The 23,503-nt window shown below is 33.9% G+C and overlaps 1 protein-coding gene and 1 pseudogene across 2 annotated transcripts in view; one reads left to right on the top strand and one right to left on the bottom strand.

The window, feature by feature from the left end:
- Positions 1-23,503, top strand: part of TINAG (tubulointerstitial nephritis antigen) — a 190,027-nt gene that overhangs the window by 115,794 nt on the left and 50,730 nt on the right. The gene's annotated exons all lie outside the window — the stretch shown is intronic.
- Positions 6,034-7,342, bottom strand: LOC141566287 (selenide, water dikinase 2-like; annotated as a pseudogene).

Here is a 23,503-nt window from a genome sequence, read left to right as displayed (position 1 = left end):
ACCTATCCCTTAGTCCTGAACACTATGACTCTCACTGAAGTTTAATTTTGCATTGCCTCTCTTGGATTTGAAATCTCAAAGCTGACTCGTAAGCTTGCAGTCCACTAAAATTCCAAATTTTATTTTATTTTTCAGACAACTGGTCTTCTAGCTATTTTTTCCCTCTCTCATACTTGTGGGGTGGGCTTTTTTTTTTAAAGTGCAAATAAAGACTTTGCTTTTATTCTAATTAAAACTTTTATCAGACACAGGCTGATGATCTAGACTGTTAAAGTCATGTTGAAAGCTCTTACTGTTGTCCAGTGAGTCATCTTTTGTTACCAGCATTCCATCTTTTGCAAATGTGATAAGCATATCAACAATGTTCAAGTTAGTGAAAAAAAAATGTGCAAATTAACAGGTCTAAGCACAGATTCTTTGAGAACATTTTACTGAAGAACTCCTTTCAAGTTGACACAAATAATTAATGATCACTTTTGGGGTCTAAACGTTTAATCAGTTCTACATTTAATTCAATTCAATTTAATAAACACATTAAATATCTACTATGTGCTGGACCTTTTGTTAGATGCTAAAGACTACTAGATACTGAATCTCTGAATTATCACACAATATACCTCTCCATGTTTTCCTCAAGTCAACAAGTGTTTATTGAGTGCTGAATTAATGAACCACTTATTATATTAAATTCTAGGAGATTCCATTAAATATTTTGCTAAACTTTAGGACTATTTTAACTGTAACATTCTTATGATCTACCAATTTAGTAACTCTAGAAAACAAATCACATTTGGTTTTTTTGACAGGACTTGTTTTTGATAAAACCATGTTAGCTCTTTTAGACTATTTCATTTACTAGATGTACATTAGTCTTCTCTTTTAATTTATATTTTAGAAGATTTCTGGGAATTGAAGTACAATTCATCAAATCATTCTTTTCCCTTTTCTTCTTTAGTCTTGTAGGACACTTACTACTCATCCCTTTCTTTAATATTGGCACAGCATTGTCAAAACTTGCCAAAACTTTCAGTACTGGAATTCATCTGCGCCAGGTGACAAACTCATAAAAGATAGATGATTAATTTTTATTTTAGAATGATTCATTGGAAAAGAGTGCTGAGTGTGAAGCCAGAGGTGTTATCTTCAAATCCCTTCTATTTTTATGCATTTTTACCCTAGTCATGAATTTTCTAGTTTCAATTTCCTTACATGTAAAATGAGAGCTTTGAACAAGATTCTTTTCAGTTCTAAATCGATATAATCTTAGTTTTATCTTCCCATGAGTCATTTTGTTGTTCTGTTTTTTCAGTCCAACTTTCTTAACAGAGAAAATGAGAAGTAAACAAGAGTTGAACAGGTTGATGTTTTCCTGATCAGTTTTCATCAATCTCAACTACTGGTTCTAAGGTGTTTTTTTTTTTTTTATTGTCCTCTTATTCTTATTATCAAATAATTTTATTATTTGATGATAAAGTCTCCTGTTTTTTTAATCTTTAGATTTCTTCAACAACCTATGCTTATGCTGAACTTTAGCACCCTTGACACTATTCTTATAGGACTTTAGCACACTCTTGTTTTCATCTTCCAGCACTGACTTGTTTCTATCTTCTGAATAGCTTCTAAAAATTATATTTTTGATGACTTTTATGTATCTCCGTCTTGCTAGATTTCCTAACCTAAATTGATTTCTCAGAGGTCTCTTCAGATATAAACAGGGAGCATTTATTCAGTCCTTGCAAGGAGAGGCCCAAACACACCAGCTATGCAGACCCAGAGCCCTTCAGCTCCCATCTCCCAAGATTATGCCTGGTCTAACCAGCCAGAAATAGCGAATTTGGTTAAATAGTAAAAGACTTAGGTTCATTACATTGACTAAAAAGGAAGTAACCATTTATCAATGGTCAGCAAGGTTGTCTACTTCCTGTAGGTCATGTAACTTCCTGAATCTTAGGCCTAGGATCTGACCTTTCCTGCCCTACAGCCCTCTGAGAATAGGTATCACATAATACTTAGGCCGATGGTCTGACTCATTCCATCCCAAAGACTTTTTGAGAAATTTTCACCTGGTCCCATTCATTCCTTTCTCTTTTTCATATGTTTGAAGGTTTCTCACACAAATACTGATATATTTCTTCCACTAATACATTCTTGTTATCTAGGCCTTTAGGGTCATCTCTCTCTTCAGTATCAACTGTAACCCACCCTCTACCATTTAGAACCAATGAAAACTTTCAGGATCCATTTTACCTAAGAAATCTTGAAATATTCTAGTGATTAAGTGCATACACAAGAGCATGATAGGATATTGCTGCTTAAAGCAATGAGCAGAAACCACAGACCTGGCTTCCACCAACTCTCATTATCTATTTTAGAAATCCAGGCATCACAGACTAACAGATTGATATCTGGCAGCCAGTTATCCATAGAACTACAGCACTGTGGATGCCCAGGTGCCTCAGGGCCATTGTCACATCTTTCCTACCTCAAGCAGTCCAGACCCAAGTTCATTTGGGACAGAGGGACTAAGGTCTCATCTTCTGGAGCTGCTTCAGGCTGATAAGGGGTATAGAGCTGGCTCTGCCCAGTGAGGTCCAGACAGAGGAGGGAGATAAGTGACTTGTAGGTGACATCAGCAGCATTAGGTATCAGAGGATTTCAGGTTGACCAAATAGTTGAAATTTCATGGCTTAGAGTCTGGAAGAAACAACTCTCACAAGTAGATTAAAAATGCAAGAAGCAAATATGAGCAAAAGAGAAAGAATAAACAAAAGTGGAGTTAATATGGAATTTACTACAGACAGTAACCAGGAACTCCACCCAGAGGCAGCTGAGGCTATCATTAGTACCTCTCATCCAAACAGCTTTTGTTTCCTCAAAGGTGTAGGGGCAGTGGAATATTGTGGCCTTAAGTGAATATGATTTCCTTTAGCAAAAACCCTAGAGCCTTTTCAGTTTTATAAGAGAAGGCTTTTACTCAATTAGTGCAGGTATTAACAAAACCGAAAGCAGTTTGAAGCTTCTGCAAGGGAGCATATGTGTTGGCCTTTCAAACAGTCCTTTCAGAATTTACTTGCTTGGGAGCTATATGAGGGATGTAGGAGTCAAAGTTGGGGAATTAAAGATGCCATGGTCAGGAGCAAACATGCACTAGCATGGGCAGCTGAACCTGTAAGCCTAGTTTTCTTGGCCTGAAGTGAATCCCCTTCTTTTATGAAACAGCAGAACATCTCTAGGTCTATGCAAAGCTTGCACTAATTGTTCCCCTGTGTACTTGATGGGGGAATGTTTGGCTGTCAAAATCCCCTTTCTTTCCATATAGCCCCATGAGGCATACAAAACATGTTAAGAGTCAGCATAAATGTTCATTCTTATTCCTTTACCCAATTCTAAACTCTGATATAGGTAAAAAATTTTCGAACCTGGTAGGAGCCAGAATCTCCAACCATTGGCCCAGGATGAGTTTAGGAGCTTCCTCAATTAGAAGATCTGTGGCAGGGCCACCCCAATAACACCAAGTTTCTTTGAGAAGTAAAGAAGGGGTCTAGCATGGGATTCCAGAGACCTCTAGGACCTGACTTCACCTTCCATCAGTGTACAATGTAAAAGGGTTTAGGTAGAGATAAAACTAGGGCAAGAGATTAGTTTATCTTTCAGGGTCCTAAAAACCTTGGCCTGACCAGGGCATGCTAAGATTGTCTGCTTTCTCTTTGACTAAGCAAAAGGGAGTAGGAGGTGGCCCAAAATCATAAGCAAATTGGGCCTTTAGACAAAGAAACTCTAGCTCAGAAAGCAAGAGAGTTGATGGTTTTATGACTGCAGCCAGAGAAGCCTCCAGGGCTGGGTTGGAGATCAAGATATCATCTACATATTTCTATTATACCTCATATCTTCCACTGACCACTTGCTTGATTACAGAAATTTGTTTATAAGAGAAAAAATCAGGGACATGATTATAACATAATACAATCAGTCAAAACTGATTTCTCAGGGCCTCAATCTGAGAGCACACACATGGCAGGATAAAGCATCCTTAGCTCTGACAACCAATCATACAGCCAATCATACGGTTTCTACCTCATAGCCAGACTCAGGAATAATCAGATAGAAAGCAAAGAAACAGAACTGGAAAACTAAGTCAACAGGATCCCATCTTAAGCAGAGGCTAAAGTTGTCCTCTCAACTCTTGCCCAGATAAGACATCTACCTGCAAGACATCCTTCTGAGTAATTTATGGCATATTTCTTTCAGGTGGTAGATCACTGGCTTAATGACTGTCAGGCAATCATATCCAAATTGGAAAATCAAAACAATATTAGTTACAATCCCAAAAGATTTTATCTTAATAGCAAATTTCACCAATTAGGGGCTTCAGGTCTATATAAAAACAAACAAACAAAAAAATTCTTATAAATCATTGTGCATAACCTATCAAATGCAACTGAAAAAACAGTCAAAATTTGTACAGGGATATTAAATTAAAATTCTGCTTTAGGTACTTCAAGAAATCTCTAGGTCTTATTTGTTATATTCATTAAACAAGGAGAATGTATGCACTTAAATAAATATTAAATAATTTACTGATGACAGGTGGAGATCTTGGTAGAAATCATCATTTTCAGACAATTTACAGTTCTAACAAAGCTCTTAAAAGTTTCTCGTATTATCCAGCCATACTGGAGAGCAAGTTGGAACTATGCTCAAAAAGTTATCAAACTGTGCATATCTTTTGACCCAGCAGTGTTACTACTGGGCCTATATCCCAAAGAGATCTTAAAGAAGGGAAAGAGACCTGTACGTGCAAGAATGTGGCAGCCCTCTTTGTAGTGGCCAGAAACTGGAAACTGAGTGAATGCCCATAGATTGGCTGAATAAATTGTGGTATATGAATATTATGGGATATTATTGTTCTGTAAGAAATGACCAGTAGGATGATTTCAGAAAGGCCTGGAGAGACTTACATGAACTGATGCTGAGAGAAATGAGCAGGACCAAGAGATCATTATATACTTCAACTACAATATGATGATCAATTCTGATGTGGCCATCTTCAACAATGAGATGAAACAAATCAGTTCCAATAGAGTAGTAATTAATTGAACCAGCTACATCCAAAGAAAGAACTCTGGGAGATGACTATGAACCACTACATAGAATTCCTAATTCCTCTATTTTTGTCCACCTGCATTTCTGATTTCCTTCACAGGTTAATTGTACACTATCTCTTTTTTTTTTTTTTTTAATTTATTTTTTTCAATTGTTTATTGAGATCTGAAAATTAACATTTTTTAGTTGAGTGACCAGGAATTGACAATTTGAAATTACACATTTTAGTGACACCAAAGCCTAGGCTCTGAGGTTTTGCTCAGCTTCTTCCAATCCTTAACTGGATTTTATGGGAGAAGCATCATAAATAAAAGGCTGGGCTAGCAGAATGGCTTCAAGTCATTACTGCCCAATCTCTGGACAAGCTGCTCACTTCTTGGCCAGGGTCTGGAAGAGCCAACACTTCAAGAAAAAAAAAAAAAAGTCCAATAAATAATTCCAGATAATACCATCCTATAATTACAGGTTTGAAAGTTTTTGTTGTAGGCTTATTTGTTTGTGATCTAAGTTCTTTTCAATGCATCCTTCACCTTCAATAAATAATCTATAATTTCCTGTGTATGAATATAATCAACCAAGCAATCTCTCTAATCACAAGTTTAAGAAAAAATCCTCAAATTGTTAACAGCTTCATCTTGCTGCTGGAAGGAGAAATAAAGTTACACTGCTTCTCTCCTATAGAAGAGAATGCAAACCCATCAAGAGAGTAGAAAACATTTAAAATATAATTTATGACATTGAAACAAGCACAAAAGCAGCTGTTTTCCTTAACTGGTTCATTGATCAGAGTCACCCTAATAGGGTAACTTTACCATTCAAACAAGTTTCTTTGGAAATTTCTCCTTCCTCAAAATAGTAAGTAGTCCTTTAAAACGATCCATGATTGTGTCCAAAAGTGTTTAAGGTCCAGATGAAAGCTGCTTTGCCATCTCATGAACTAGACTCGAGGCTAGAATGGGAATTGTTGGGATGGGTAACTCCCCGTGGTACAACTTCAATAATCCCGGGCTTGTCGATGATGAGCGCTGTCTGGTTCCCTTTCTCCACAATGCTGATAATCCAGGCCTGGTGGCCCTCGCCATACTTAGGGGACCTGAGCTCGGCACAGAAGCGAGCCGCGTGCTTCCGGGGCAGACAGATCAGTAAGCCCCCAGAGGTTTCCGAAGATGTTCCCTGCAGACGGCCAAACCGCCCACTGGCCTTGCTAATAGCGGCCATCTTGGTGATGATTGGAAGATTATGAATCACAAAGGATACTTGGCTTCTTTGCTGCTTTGCAAGGTTCTGGGCATGTCCCAGGATTCCAAAGCCGGTGACATCTGTGGCAGAGTAAGCATTGTAAATGTGCATTAACTCAGCCGTAGTTCTACTCAGCGTGGCCATACTGAACATGGCTTCTTGGTAAGCTAATTCGACATTTTCCCTGATTACCACCAGTCGGATTTTGTTCCACCGCTCTGGGTTGTCCAGCCACTGGTGGGCATTGACGGCCACTTGAGTCAGCACCAGCACATCCCCAGGGATGGTGCTGCCTGGCATGATGATCTCATTAGGCTGGTAGACCACAGCGGCGACCCCTCCAATGATGATCCAAGGGCTTATCACAGTCTGCCCTACCGTCACTGACGTGCCCCCTTCCTCAGAGGTGTCCCTGAAGCCTTTGATCATAAGAGGTATGATTTTCTCTTGTTCGTCCTGATTCATCTTTTGGCTGACACTGAAGAGCATCAGCATGTTATCACATTCAGTAATGCCCATGAATAAAGATCACTCAGCACATTGGCGCAGGCGATCCGTGCCATCATGTAGGGGTCGTCCACCAGGAGGTAAAAGAAGGTCATGATCTGCACCAGCTACAGCCCGCCATGCCTCCACGGGATCACCCACGAGCCCATCCCTATGCCGAGAATGGGGGAGGCGGAGGTGGCGCCCGCCAACTGCAGGAAGGGCTCAGCATGCAGCCCGGGCTCCTCTGAGGAGCTATCCCCAAAGCCGAGGCCTAGGTCCAGGACTTGGAGGCCGCTCCTCCAGCTGCTTCAGTCCCGCCAGGAGTGTGAGCAGTATCTCCTGGGGGACCTTGCATCCTCATCCTTTCATGTCCGAGAAGTTTGTCAGGCGCCTGCTTAGGACTCAGCCCCAACGCCTGCGGATCAAAGGGGCGATAGGAGGCCTCAAAGAAGCGGCCGGTCGCTGGGGGAACGGCTCAGTTTCTGACCGTCGCTGCTGCCGCAGCAGCCATAGAGCCTGCTCAGTCGCCCCAGCCCCAATTGTACACTATTTCAAAGTCCAATTCTTTTTGTACAGCAAAATAACTGTTTGGACATGTATACATATATTGTATTTAATTTATACTTTAACATATGTAACATGTATCAGTCAACCTGCCATCTGGGGGAGGGAGTGGGGGGAAGGAGAGGAAAAATTAGATCAAAAGGTTTGGCAATTGTCAATGCTGTAAAATTGATCATTTTTAAATGTATTATTTTATTTTATTTTCACAATAATCTTGTGTGGTAGATAATAAAAGAATCGTTATCTATATTTACAAATGAGAAAATGGAAGCTCAAAGACATATAATCAATAAATGTTCAAGGAAGAATGTAAATCATCTTTAAAAATGCAATTCTACTTTCTGGAAGAGAGAACAGAGAGAAAATTTTATGTTCTATGATGACAAAAATATTAATAAAATTTTACTCTTTAACATGCAGGTTTGGTTAGGCTTTTGTAAGAAAAATCTATTGATATTTATTTTCTATGTATTTCTAAAGTAAGGTTTTATTAGTTTACTTCTCAGTATCTCAGTATATCTGAATTGTTGTAGTAATGCTCTTTTGTTAAGTGTTTGGAGGATAAATTGGAGAGATATTTGAATCAGTGAAGCTGTTTAGGAGGCTATTATGGTAGTCCAGGCTTCAATCCTTGTCTAGATAAAAAGGGTTGAAATAATTTTGGCATGCAGAAAAGGGAACCTCTCCATAGGTGAGAGGTGTCATGTAGAAAGAGTATAAAAGACTACAACTAACTGGAATATGGAGAATCATGGATTATTCTATGGTTATAAACATTATAGACACTCTCAAAAGAAACTGAAAAAAATGGAATAACAATTAATTTTCAGGAAATAGCATGAGTTCTGTTTTAGAAATGTTGAGTTTGAGGGCCACAGAATACTTCAGTAGATGCATTCACTAGTTGGTTGATAATATTGTTCAGAAAAGAGATTAGAACTGGAAATTATTTTTTTGGAAATTGCACACTTGATGAGAAAAATAAGAGAAATAAAATGGATAAAGAAAGAAACTATGAATTTAATTACTTCTTTCTATATAGTAAAAGAGTATTAGTTACTCCTCATTTGTGGAGGCTGCTAACTCAATTCTTTTCTTCAACTAAATAAAATAAATTCTTTATCCTTCTTCAAACCCTTCTCATCTTTTAAAACTTTGACTTTATAGATATCTTAATATTTTAAGTATATTTCTCACTGTATCATTCTCCTACTCCTTCCCAGAGAAGTATTCTTTTAAAAAAAAAAAAAAAAACAACTTTTTTTTTTTTCTCTACTATGCTCAAAAAGTTATCAAAATGTGAATACTCTTTGATCAGCAGTGTTACTACTGGGCTTATATTCCGAAGAGATCTTAAAGAAGGAAAGGGACCTGTATGTGCAAGAATGTTTGTGGCAGCCCTCTTGGTAGTGGCCAGAAACTGGAAACTGAGTGGATGCCCATCAATTGGAGAATGGCTGAATAAATTGTGGTATAAGAATATTATGGGATATTATTGTTCTGTAAGAAATGACCAACAGGATGATTTCAGAAAGAGACTTACATTAACTGATGCTTAGTGAAATGAGCAGGACCAAGACATCATTATATACTTCAACAACAATACTATATGATGATCAATTCTGATGTATGTGGCTATCTTCAACAATGAGATGAACCAAATCAATTACAATAGAGCAGTAATGAATTGAACCAGCTACACCCAGAGAAAGAACTCTGGGAGATGACTATGGACCATTACATAGATTTCCCAATTCCTCTATTTTTGTCCACCTGGATTTTTGATTTCAAAGGAACAAAGGTAGCAATCTGCATATTACTCTACATATACTTATCTATCATATGAGTACTGTTAGGTTATCTTCTATTCCCATGTATCATGATAGCCATGATTCTTAGACATTCTCTTTAGCATACACATCAAAAGGAATTTTAAACTTCTGGATATATAGTTCAATTTATTCTAGAATATAGTTCAAATTATGCTAGAATTATGCTTTGAGATTAAGAATCTGCTGTAATACTATTTTTGGCTTCACATTCTATCATTCTTCATTGTCATCAAGATTAAGGTTATTTATTTCACAGAGAGAATTTCCTTACTTTTCCTGAAACCCAGCACAAATTCGAAATCTGCTCCAGATCAATCTCTGTGTTTTATTGTAGTTCTCAGATTCCAATATTCTCACTAGCTTGTGGAAGTGAAAATGCAATGTGATTTTGCTACAAAAATATTTGAACAAATAACTTTATTATTTTTGATCATACGTCCTGTATTGGGTACTAATTCTTTTTAGAGAAATACACTAATAATGGTACCATTAAACTTATCATATTAATACCCTTAAAACATTTAAATTTAGAATGAGCATGATGATCCCTTGTAAAGGGAAAAGGGTAATATGAACTTTAAGGAGAAATGAAACAAAATGAGGAGATAAGCAATACTTTATCAAATGTGAAATTGAATTTTTCTAAGTCATCAGAGCACAACTTGAGTTACATGAAGCTAATTATTTGTTTCATAAGAGTCAAACCACTTGATTTTATCCTTATAAGGTTATGTAAATTCAAATGGAAAGACATGCTCATTCTTTAATTGGGAGACTTCCATGAAAAGATTAAGTAGTTAAAGAAATGATCCTAGTGGCCCAGAATGTGATAATAATAACTTTTTCCTTGGTACAATGAAATATTTGTGCCTCTGAGGATTACAAGAGGGCTAAAGATGTCCTTTTCCTGCTATATTCACTGATTCCTTATTTCTCAAAAAATTTCCATTGTTTTCCTTTCTCACTCACTCACGATTTATGCTCATCTTTGGGACTACAGATTTTGAAAATTCATTTTTATTATATTTTTCTTAAATCCTTCTCTATATTTCTCTATATTGCTTGTTTATTGTTTATTCCATTATGTGATATCTATATCTATTTGTAAATTTTCCTAATTTCAGGATCCTTTTAGACTTAAAAATTATTGAGACTACTTCCTCTAGAATTCTTAACTATATGATTTATAATGTTTAATATTTGCAATATTAGAAATTAAATTGCCTTTGTACATTAAAAAACATGTCTTCTAAGCTTTCTACTTGCATGTGCAGTTTGCATATTGATTGCTACCTCAAAGAAATATGGCAAACCTAGGAAATTCAAACTCTATTTATTACACAAACATGGAGAAAATATATGGTACAGAATTTCTAGTGAAAAATCCAGTATCAAAGACTTCTCCCACCCCTCTTGGGTATAATCCATGTGATGGCTCTGATGGATGAATGAACTTAAAGTTGTTTCAAGGCTTATATTGCTATGGCAATTTGCACAGTCTCCTCTGTTGAGACAATAAAATGTAGGAAATTATCTGATATTTCAATGAGAGTAGAGAAAAAGTCAGGCCAAGCTTAATCTATAACAGATGCAAAAGGATGCATAAAATCTAATTTTACAGATGATAATAGGATAGTTTCCTTTGTCAGGCAACAACTCCTAGTGTGATTTTCAAAAACTACTGATAAGTTATTTTCTACCATCACCAGATTTTAATGAAATACAATTAATGACTGCTTGGATTTACACATTGCCAGTAAAACTAGTAGACTCAAATAATCTAAATAGGGTATAAATACTGTTCCCAATAGGGACATAACCAAAATTTCTACCTTCAGACTTTCCCCCTTCAAGCTACCATTGGATAGGTCTTTAAATAGATTCTAATTCTTTGAGTATGTCTCTTCTCTGCTCAAAAAGCTAAGGTGATTCCCTGTTTCTTACTGACTACAACCCAAATATCTTTTTAAGTCCTTCAAAGTATTTGATTCTTTCCATCAACTTTTGAACCCTTGGTCCCATTTTCCAACATGAACCCCATTGCCCTAACTACCATAGACCATTCCATATCCAGAATGCATATTATAAATTCCCTCCTCATACTATTTTGTCTAATGGAGAGTCCTTTTCATCTTTATTCAAAATTTCACTTTAAGTTTTATTTCAAATGTCATATCAGATGTGTTTCTTGATTATTTCAAATGGAAGTAACTATTCCTTTCTTTCTCTTCTTACCATCTATGGGACTTATGTGACTTAGTTTCTTATTAAAAGAAATAGTTTCTATTAGTCATACTTATTTCTATTTCTATTATTTATATTTATCAATTTAAGACAAGTCAGTAACTTTTTAAGAACTTGTTAAGAGTCAGGCAATGTGCTAAGTACTGAGGGTACAAATAAAGGCAAGAAGCAGTTCTTGCTCTTAAGAAACTCAGTCTGATGATTGAGGTAACATGAAAACTGCTGTAAAAATGGTATTTATAGATGATAATCTCAGAGAGAAGGCATTAAAACTGATGTATGAGAAAAGTTCTTGCAGAAGATGGGACTTTAGGTCAAGAATTGAAGCAAATTATAGAAAACAGAGCAAATTATAGAAAACAGAGTGTGGAGTTAAGGATGGAGAGTGCCCCATGCATGAGGTAAAACTAGGTGAAATTCTCCAAATAAAGTTATAGAATTTTATATTTAAGGAAAACGAAGGAAGCAAGTATCACTGCTCTCAAATGCAAGGAAGGGAATAAGGTTCAAGAAGCCTAGACAATAAGGTGAAAGCCAAGCCCAGTCATGAAAGGATTTAAAAGATAAATAGAAGATTTTATTTTTGGTTCTGTAGGCCAGAGCCACTGGACTTTATTTAAAGAAGAGGCATCTGTGTCAGACTTCTATTTAGGAAGATCAATTTGCCAGCTTAGTGGAAGATAGACTGAAATGGGGAGAGATTTAGGCAGAAATATAAATCAGAAGGCTCCTTTCATTGTCCAGTTATGAGGTGATTTGTACTAACACTAAGATAGTGTCATTGAAAGAAGAGAAGAGCCATACAGGAGAGATGGTATGAAGGGTAATCATAACTTAATCCAGGTGAAGTATGAGAATATGATGGATTAAAAATGACAACTAAGTGACAGATCTGAGTAACTTGATGGTTCCTTTCACAGACATAAAGAAACAAGAAAAGGAAGAGATCATAATGGGAAAAAAATAATTCAGTTTTGGATATGTAGATATCTATGGAAAATCTAATTTAAGATATTGAATAGATAATATGAAATATGATACTGGAGTAAATAAAGACCTAGAGGTAAATAGATCTGAGTACCATATGTATAGAGATGGTAATTGAATCCCTTGGAGATGATAAGATCACCAAGTAAAAGAATATAAAGAGGTTATGTAAAGGGCTAGAACTGAGCAAATGTACTTGGATAATGGAGCACATGAGACTAATTGCCAATTGGACAATTCTCTATTAACATGTTTGAAGGATGACCCTCCCCAACTATTCGGTGCTGGCTGGATCAGGAGTCTGGACAAAGGAGAGGAAGTGAAATGTGTGGGTAGAGTAGGAGGAGGAAATTGAGGCATTCTCCTGGTGGTGGAGAGAGAGGAAGGTGGTGTGGAGATTGCTAGATCTAATTCCCTGACCACAACCACAAAAGACCAAGAATAAAGACTTTTGATTATCCTGACTCCAGCTGATTTCTGGGAAGACAGAGTTCCAGCAAGATTAGAGACAGAGAACGAAGATAGAACTTTAGAGAACAATTGATGTTAATGGGCTATACCTAAATGAAAATCCAGCAAAGACATTTGAGGAGTGGTTAGATAAAGAGAAAACCATACAGAGAGCACTGTTGCAATAAGTTAGAGAAAAGAACTTCAAGAAAGGGGTCAAAGGCTTTAGAGAGGTTAAGAAAAAATGAAGATTGAAAAAAAGTCATTCAATTTTGCAGTAAAGTGATCATTGGTAAATTTGGAGGGAGCAGTTTCAGTTTTATGATGGCAGAACAGAGAATTAAGAAGAGAATAGATGGAAAGGAAATGAACGTAGAGATTGAAGAAAGTCTTTTCCAGAAGTTTAGCCAAAGAGTGGAACAGAAATTTAGGATAATAGCTATCCGGTATTAATGGATCAAGTAATATTTTTTTATCATGATTGGGAAAAGTTGGGTATGTTTATTGTAAATATAGAGAAGCAGACAATATAAAAGGAGAAATTGAAGACTATATACAAAATGGGGATGATAGAGTGAACAGTCTTCAAGAGTAGATGAGACAGAATGGGATTATTTGTTTTCTCAAAGAGAAGGGTACCCTTCTTCATGTGAGACATGGATGAATGAGCTAGTGGCAGAAGAAATCTGAGTTATACTACTTTGCTTAGGAATTTGTATACATGCCTCTTCTCTTTCTGTTGAGTGTAAACTCATCTTCAGTGGGAGCCAATCATATCTTGCACAACATAATAAGGCATTGTAGTTATCATCATTAGAGTTAGTTGGAAAAAAAGTTGTAATTTTTTCACATTATTTCCTTTGTCTTCTATATAATTATTTTGTAGTTGGGCAAACTGTCTCTTATACGATGATTTTACAGATCATAAATATTGTTATTCTAAGGTAAATGATTTTCCAAAAGTCATAGAATTTCGTATCTTTTTTACATCTAAAACTGCATTGAGCATAGGTGCTAAAAAGTTATTGAACCAATAAAAACATTTCTTATTTATATAACATTATTTTATTCAATATTAAAGTGAATATGAACATATTTTCCATTCATATAAACTGTTTAATGTTTGTCTTCATTTATACATATTTTACTTATAAAAGAAGAATAAAAATGAAGGGAATTGTTCAATTAATTGTTCTTGGTTTCCACTGAATACTTACATGTGATCCTTAACAAAGAATGGCTGAAAATTCTGCCTATAACCATATGGATGTTTGAAAATTCATGCTCAAAGAAGTGTAGATGTCAAAGTACATTTATGACAGATCCTAAAATAATAATTCTGGAAAGTTTTCATCTTCTTGGAATAGATTTGTACAAAAATGATATTGGTATGGATAGTTAATTTGACTCTCCTTAATTTTATCTGGACATATCACAATGGGCTCATATAAATTTTTGTGATTTTTTGAGGGGTGATGCACAATGGGAAATTAGATCTATTCCTTTATTAATTGGCATAGGGAACTTCTGATGTGGAAACCCCCTTGGACAATGCACATTAGCCTCTTTTAGACTTAAAGAATTACCTTATATGGAGAGATGAAGTGACTTGATCAGAGTTATTCATTTAATTCATACAAAAAACAGAGTTATTCCATTTATATATTATGCCATGTTGCCTATCTGCTCTGATGAATCTTTCATTTTCAAAAATGATTTGACATTATGCTAAATACATTTTTAAAATTTTCATTCCCTTAAATCCAGAAAACATCTTTTAAGATATGTATCCAGAGGGAGTTGATGGTAGAAAAAAAAAGCCTTTGTTTTTATATTCACAGAGGCATTTTAATAATAGTAAAACAATGATAACCTGAAATTACTCAATTAGTGATTCCTACTAAAGCATGAATCATGCATACCATTGACAACTTTTGATGTTATGCTAATTTTCTCTCTCCTGAAATATGATACATCTTTTAAATTAATGATAGGAATGTTGAATCAATAGTAAACAATTTTAACTCCCTTTCTTCTGCACAACAGTAGAAATACCTGACATTAGATTCTATGAGAATCTAGCTGACTGAAGCCCAGTTCAATAGAAAAAAAAAAAAAAATACACAATGACAGACACTTTGACTTCTTTTCCCTCTGTTGTGGAATCTATTTTTACTCAACTTTGACAGAAATTTTCTTATAATGAAAATTTTTACATAACTCCCCTTCATTTGCAATTCTGTCCTATGCAATAGGCAATTTTAAGAATTTTTGGAATGAAAGTGCTATCAGTACCAGAAAAAAAAATCAAAAGACAAAAAAAGCATGTTTATCTTTATATCATCCTCACTACATTTATCTTTTAAGTACAGGTATATGGGAAGCTGATTTCATCTTCAATCTTAGCTCTAAAAGCAAATCTCTGTATGCCTAGTAATCATTTCTTTGTTATTGTCACAACTCACATAGTGATTTCTTTTTCTTTTTCTACTGTACTTTCATTTCCTTAATAAGAATAACTGGAGTTCCATATCAGTCTCCCTTATATATCTGTTCCCTCTTATCCTTCAGAATTTCCTGTCCATGTAGATAGTACAAAACTTTCCAGGTTATTCACTTATTAGAAACTTTTCTTTATATTGGATCTACTAACATAACATGTGGCAGACTTTTTCTGATTGAAAGGTATTAGAGAATGAAACGTCTTATAGAGAATCAAAAGAGCTGCTAATATAACTGGAAATTTTGAAGTGTCCAGTGACTATTACTATTATTATTATTTTCATCAAATTTAGACCCATAAAATCCTTTGAACAGGGTCTCTTGGACCAAATGGAAATAAACTTATTTTCAGCATGAAAGTAAGTTCTAATATTTCCCTCCTCTTATAATTAGATTTCAGATATTAAAATAGACATAGCATAGATATATCAGAAATAATATAAATGGAGGCTACATTTCCATGTTATCTAATACATGTCTGTGTATAATATTTCTTGGAATAGATCAGAAAGAATTATGCTAAGAGCAAATGTGTAAATGTACAAGATTACATCTTCATATTCCCTAGAATACTTTTTGCTTGTAAGGAGACAACACTTTGGACAGTATAATAACCAGTAACATAATTATATAATTTTTTGCATATATATAAAAAAATCGTAGCTATAGAAATGACAGGGACTTTGAAAAGTATCTGGGTCTACTTTATTTTGCTGTTAAGAAAAATAAATCATCAAAAATTTAAGTGACTTACCCAAGGTCATATTGGTAGTCAGTGGTGCAAGTAGAATTTGAACCCATAACTTCTGACTTTAAAATGAATATTCTTTCGGGCATGCATGTACAGATGTATGTAACTATCTCTACATACACATACATCTACATATGTGTATATATACAAATACACACATATATAAATACACATATATAAACTATACAAGAAAGAGTATACATTTTAGAGAGTTTATTTACATAAACATGTATAAATATATATGTGTGCATTTGTACATATATAGTATGTATATATATGATATATCATCTACATACATGTATATATTTATCTATTCATCTACCTATCTAAATCATCTATTTATCAATATGTATCTATCTTTATATCTATTCATCTATACATATGTTTAGTACTTTAGATTCTTGGGTATTGTGATATTTAATAATAGAAAAATTCAGGAATGAGATGAATCAAGAAAAAATATCATTGCCAAGTAAAGTCTCTCTGTTTTATGCATAATTATAAAATTTTCTTATTGCATTATTTTAAATATTGGCATTTTTATTTCTTTCAAGCAGAGACCCAGCAGCATGACTTTATGAATTCTACATGTTACTAAAAAGGAAAATAGTGGCTCTATGAAACTAAATAATTTCAACTATGTCTTAGGGCATCTGATTTTGAGAATAGGAAGTGAGTCTGATGTCTATGTGCTACATAAGCTGTCCTTTGTTATATATGATTGCTGACTCAGGATCAAAAAAGAAAATAAATGTAGGAAAAAGAAAAAACTTGAGACTTGTAGGGAAACTTTTAAATTCCTCAGATAGATGGCAATTGTTGGCCATTTCATGCAGATCTTTTAAACTAACAATTGTGCAACTGCCTCTATGGTGAAGCATGACACTTCTCTCTCCATTTGGAGTTTGTGAAAGGATATAAATAATTCCTCTAATTATTTTTCAGATACATATCTGTCTTTTAAATATGCTGAAACTTTAAATAAGCAGCTATATAAGATAAGGGGAGCATGGTTATGTATTTATCTGAAAAGTATCTGGGGAGTTGAGATCTATGGAGTTTTGTCTAGAAGAAAGAAGAATATATTATCAGGTAGATAGGAGAAGGAAGCATACTAGATTGAAAGTTAAGCATAGATTTGCAGGGACATGCTAATAAGTATTTAAAAACTGACTTTCCATAAAGCACAGCATTTTAAACTTCATTCTACTTTATTAACATTTTCTGCAATGATTTCTTACATTTATAAATCAACAAAACAATACATTAACTCTTTATTTTATTTGCCAGTTTGTAGGTAATAAATGCTCATACACTGAACAACTGGATTCTGTAAAATGTTTATTTTAAATACACATTGCTTTCTGAATCATATTGGGGAGAAAAATCAGAAAAAAAAGGGGAAAGCCATGGGAGAGAAAAACAAAATATAAAAATAATTGAAAATTGAATATATTGATTTACATTTAATCGCCATAATTCTTTTTCTGGATGCAGATAACACTTTCTATCCAGTTAGTTTCTATCTATGGGATTGTGCTAGATTACTGAACCACTGAGAAGAACCAAGTCTTTCATAGTTGATCGTCACCCATTCTTGCTGTTTTTGTGTACAATGTATTTCTGGCTCTGTTTATTTTGCTCACTGTCAGTTTGTATAAATCTTTCCAGGTCCTTCTAAAATCAGATTGTTTATCATTTTTATAGAATAATACCATTCCATTACCTTGATATTATATAACTTGTTCAGCTGTTCTCCAACTGATGGGCATCTATTCCTTGTCAAATTCCTTGCTATCATAAAAAGAGCTGTTACAAACATTTTTGCCCATGTGGGTCCTCTTCCCTCCTTTATGATTTCCTTGGGATACATATCCAGTAATGGTATTGCTGTGCCAAAGAGTATGCACAATTTGATAGCCTTTTGGAAATAGTTCCAGATTACTCTCTGGAATGGTTGGATCATTTCACAATTCCATCAACAATGCATTAGTTTCCCAGTTTTCCCACATTACATTCAATTTTTATCAAAACTTTTTGCTGTTATCTTAGCCAATATGAGAAGTGTGAGGTAGTACTCAGAATTGCTTTAATTTGCATTTCTCTAATCAAGAGTGATTTAAAGCATTTTTTTCTTATGACTAGAAATGGCTTTAATTTCATTACCTAAAAATTATCTGTTTATACCCTTTGATCATTTTTTTTTTCAATTGGGGAGTGATTTGTATTCTTATAAAATTGACAGAGTGCTTTATATAGTTTAGAAATAAGAACTTTATCAGAAACATTGGCTGTAAATTTTTTTTCACAGCTTTTTACTTCCCTTTTAATCTTGTTTCTGTTCGTTTTGTTTTTGCAAAATTTTTTAAATTTAATGTAATCAGAGTTGTCCACTTTGTTTTTCATAATATCTCTAGTTCTTTGGTCATAAATTCCTCCCTTCTCCAAAAAATCTGATAGGTAAATTATCCCTTGTTGTCCTAATTTGCTTATAGTATCACTATTTATGCCCAAGTCATGTACTGATTTTTAGCTTATTTTGTTTTGGGTTATGAGATGTAGGTCTATGCTGAGTTTCTGACATGTTCTTTTCCAGTTTTCCCAGCAATTTTTGTCAAATAATGAGTTCTTATCTTAGAAGTTGAAGTTGGAGATTTATGAAATACTACATTACTATAGGTATTGATTATTATGTTGTTTGTATCTAATCTATTTCATTGGTCTACCACTCTGTTTCTTAACTAGTACCAAATGATTTTGATGACTGCTGCTTTATAAGTTTTATGTCTAGTCCTGTTAAACCACCATCCTTTGTATTTTTTATTAATTTCCTTGATATTCTTAACCTTTTGTTCTTCCAAATGAATTTAGTTATTTTTTTTTCTTTTTCTATAAAATACTATTTTGGCACTTTGGTTGGTATGACACTGAACAAATAGACTAAATAGACCACTTTAGGCAGAATTGTCATTTTTTTAATATTAGTTTAGCCTACACATGAGCAATTGATATTTTTCCAATTATTTAGATCTGACTGTATTTGTGTGAGAAGGGTTTTGTAATTGTTTTCATATAGTTCCTGGATTTGTCTTTATAACTAGACACTCAAATGTTTTATTTTTTTATAGTTATTTTAAATGGAATGTCTCTATCTCTTGCTGCTGGGCTTTGCTAGTAATATATTGAAATGCTAATCATTAGTGTGGGTTTATTTTATATCTTGCAAATATGGTAAAGGTGTGAATTGTTTCAAGTAGGTTTTTGCATGATTAGGATTCTCTAAGTATATCATCATATCATCTGCAAAAAGTGATAGCTTTATGTCTTCATTGCCTATTCTAATTCCTTTAATTTCTTTTTTCCTGTTTTATTTCTGTAGCTAACATTTCTTTTCTTGCTTGCTTGCTTGCTTTCTTCTGAGGCAATTGGGATTAAGTGACTTTCCCAGGTCACACAGCTAGGAAGTGTAAAGTGTGTGAGGTCAAATTGGAACTCAGGTCCTACTGATGTCAGGCTGGTGCTCTATCCCCTGCGCCACTTATGTGCCCCTTAAGCTAACATTTCTAGTACAATACTGAGTAATAGTGGTGATAATGGGCACCTTTATTTCACCCCTGATCTTATTGGGAATGCAGAGTCTTTCCATTAGAAATGATGCTTGCTATTAGTTTTATATAGATACTACTTATTATTTTAAGGAAAGCTTATTTTATCCCTCTGTTCTCTAGTGTTTTTAATAAGAGTGGGAACTGAATTTCATCAAAAGCTTTTTCTGCATATATTGAGATCATCATATGATTTCTGTTAGTTTTATTATTGATGATATCAACTGCTTTTGCTTGTGATTTTCCTGATATTGAAGAAGCCTGGCATTCTTGATATAAATCCCACTTGGTCATACTGCATTATTCTGCTTGAATGCTGCTCTATTTTTGCTAATATTTTACTTAAAATTTCTAAATTAATATTCATTAGGCAGATTGGTCTGTAATACACACACACACACACACACACAAACACACACACACACACACACACACACACACACACACACATATATATATATATATTTTTTTTACTTTTCTTGGTGTAGTTATCAGTACCATATTTGTATTATAGAAGAATTCGGCAGTACTCCTCTTGAACTGTTTTTCCAAACAGTTTGCATTGTTTTAGAATTGTGTTCTTTAAATGTTTGGCAGAATTCACTTGCAGATCCATTTGACTCAGAAGATTTTTTTCTTGGGGAATTCATTGATGGTTTATTTAATCTATTTTTTCTGAAATGGGACTATTTATACAATATATTTATTTTTCTATCATTCTGAGTAATTTATATTCTTGTAAATATTCATCCATTTCAGTTAGCTTATCAAATTTGCTGCCATACGATTGGACAAAATAGCTCCTTATTATTGCTTTCATTTCTTTTTCATTAGTGGTAAATTCATTCCTTTTATTTTTGATGCTGGTGATTTGATTTTTTTTTCTTTCCTTTTTCTAATCAAATTAACCAAAAGCTTATCTATTTTGTTGGCTTTTCCATAAAACCAACTCTTAGTTTTATTAATTAATTGAATAGTTTTCTTAGTTTCAATTTCATTAATCTCTTATTTGAGTTTCAGAATTTCTAATTTGGTATTTAATTGGGCTTTATAAATTTGCTTTTTTTCTAGCTTTTTTTAGTTTCATGTCCAATTTATTGATATCCTCTTTTTCTATTTTATTCATGTAGATTTTTTGAGATTCAAAATATCCCCTAAGAACTTCTTTGGCTGTGTCCCACAGGTTTTGGTGTGTTGTCACATTATTGTCAATCTCTTGGGTGAAATTATGAATTGTTTCTTGGATATGTTGTTGAGCATTAATTTTCAAGAATTACATAGTTTAATTTCCAATTTGTTTATAGTCTATCTTTCCCTGACTCTTTATTAAATATAATTATATACTATAATTAAATATAATTAAATAAATTATATTTAGTGGTCTGAAAAGGAAGCATTTATTCTTTCTGCCTTTCTGCATTTGATTATGAGATTTTTAAAGCCTAATAATTCAATTTTTATGTAGATGCCATGTACTGCCAAGAAAAAAAAAATGTATATTCCTTTCTGTACTTTTTCAGTTTTTTCTAGAGTCTTATCAAACCAGTTTTCCAGCATCCTATTAACCTCCCTGGTTTCTTTGTTTTCATTTTGTGGTTAGATATATCTGATTCTGAGAAGAGAAGAATGAGGTTCACCACTAATATAGTTTTGCTGTCTATTTCTTCCTATAACAGGTTTAATATTTTCTTTTTTGCAAGCTCTACCACTTGGGGTATATACTGTTTAATATAGTTACTACTTCATTGTTTATGGTCAGTTTATCAAGTTGTACTTTCCTTGCTTCTCTCTTTAATAAGATCTCTTTTTACTTTTTGTTTATCTGAGATCAGATTTGCTACACCAGCTTTTTTTTTTTTTTAACTTCAGCTGAAACATAATAAATTATGTTTTAGCCTTTTACCTTTACTCTGTATATATCTCTCTGTGTCAAATTTGTTTCTTCCTAAAAACATATTGTAAACTTCTGTTTTTAATCCACTCTGCTATTCCATTTTATGGTATAGTTTGTCCCATTCCCATTCACAATTATGATTACCACCTCTGCATTTCCTTCCATCTTATTTTCTCCAATGTATATACTTTAGCTTTCTCTTTCCACCCTGTCCTCAATAGTATTTTTTTCTTATCCCACTACCTTATGTCCTATAATCCCTTCTCCTTCTCTTAGTGTTTTTTTTTACCCACTCCACCCATTACCTTACCTTTTATCACCCTCCTTACTTCTCTTATCTTTTTTCTTAGTGTTTCTACCCTCCATGTACCCCTCCCTTTTCTTTCCTTTTTCTTCTTTCTCTAACCTAACTGAATGATTAAGTTATTTCTTCTTAGAGCCAAAATTGATGAGATCAAGCTTCAGACAATGCTCATCCCCCTACTTTATTCTTTCCATTTTAAGAAATATTTTGTGCCTCTTCATATGATATAATTTGTCCCATTATACCTCCCCTTTCCTCTTCTTCCTTTTTTCCACTTCTTATTGTCTTTTTTTTATATCATCACATCAGAGTCCCTTCACAACCACACCCTCTATTCATATGATGCTCCCCTCTGTCCCAGTAACACATACAGTTGTCAAGAGTTATAGATATCATTTTCCCATCTAGGGTTGTAAACAGTTTAACCTTTAAATACTATATATTTTCTTCTGTTTAGCTTTCTATGCTTTTCTTGATAACTTTTTATAAATTTTCTGTTTAGTTCTGTTTTTTTTTTTTTTTAATTCCCCAATAAAACTGATTGAAAATGTCTTACTTCATTGAAGATCTATCACCTCTCCTAAAAGATGATGCTCAGTCTCACTGGGTAGTTAATTTTTAGGTGTAACCCCAGGTCATTTGCCTTCCATAACATAGTATTCCAAGCCCTATTATACTTTATTGTACAAGCTGCCACATCCTGGGTAATCCTGACTATTATTCCTTGATGTTTAAATTGTTTTTTGTCTGGAAGCTTGAAACATTTTTTGCCTTGAGACCCTTGTTATTGAGTTTTGCAGGTATGTTCCTTGGAGTTTTCCTTGTGCAATCTCTTTCTAAAAGTGATTGGTGCATTCTTCTAATGATTATTTACCCCTCTATTCCTAGAATATTGAGGCAGTTTTCTTGATGATGTCCAAAAGGGTGCTTTCTAGTCTCTCTCTCTCTCTCTCTCTCTCTCTCTCTCTCTCTCTCTCTCTCTCTCTCTCTCTATCTATCTATCTCTTTCTTTCTCTCTCTCTTGTGGTCATGGCCTTCAGATATACCAATAATTTTTAAATTGTTTCTTTTGTATGTATTTTATATGTCAGCTCTTTTCCCAATGAGATATTTTACGTTTTCTTCCAATTTTTCATTCTTTTTTCTTTGTCTGATTCTTTTTCTGAGTCATTTCGTTTGCTCCATTATAATTTGTAATGTATGATTTTCTTCAGTTAATTTTTGTATCTCTTTTTCCATTTGATTAATTCTACTTTTGAAGATGTTTTACTCAGTGAATTTTTTGGATTGACCAATTTTATTTTATTTTATTATTTTTAATAGTTTTTATTTTCCAGATATATGCATGGATAATTTTACAACATTGACAATTGCCAAATCTTTTGTTCTAATTTTTCCTTCCCCACCAGATGGCAGGTTGATGAATACATGTTAAATATGTTAGAGTATAAATTAAATACAATATATGTATAGATCACCAAACAGTTGTTTTGCTGTACAAAAAGAATCAGACTTTGAAATAGTGTACAATTAGCCTGT

This window comes from Sminthopsis crassicaudata, chromosome 4 (genome assembly GCF_048593235.1).
Source record: "Sminthopsis crassicaudata isolate SCR6 chromosome 4, ASM4859323v1, whole genome shotgun sequence".
NCBI lineage: Eukaryota > Metazoa > Chordata > Mammalia > Dasyuromorphia > Dasyuridae > Sminthopsis > Sminthopsis crassicaudata.
The sequence above is the reverse complement of the archived record's forward strand: the minus strand, read 5'-3'. Positions and strand labels throughout refer to the sequence as shown.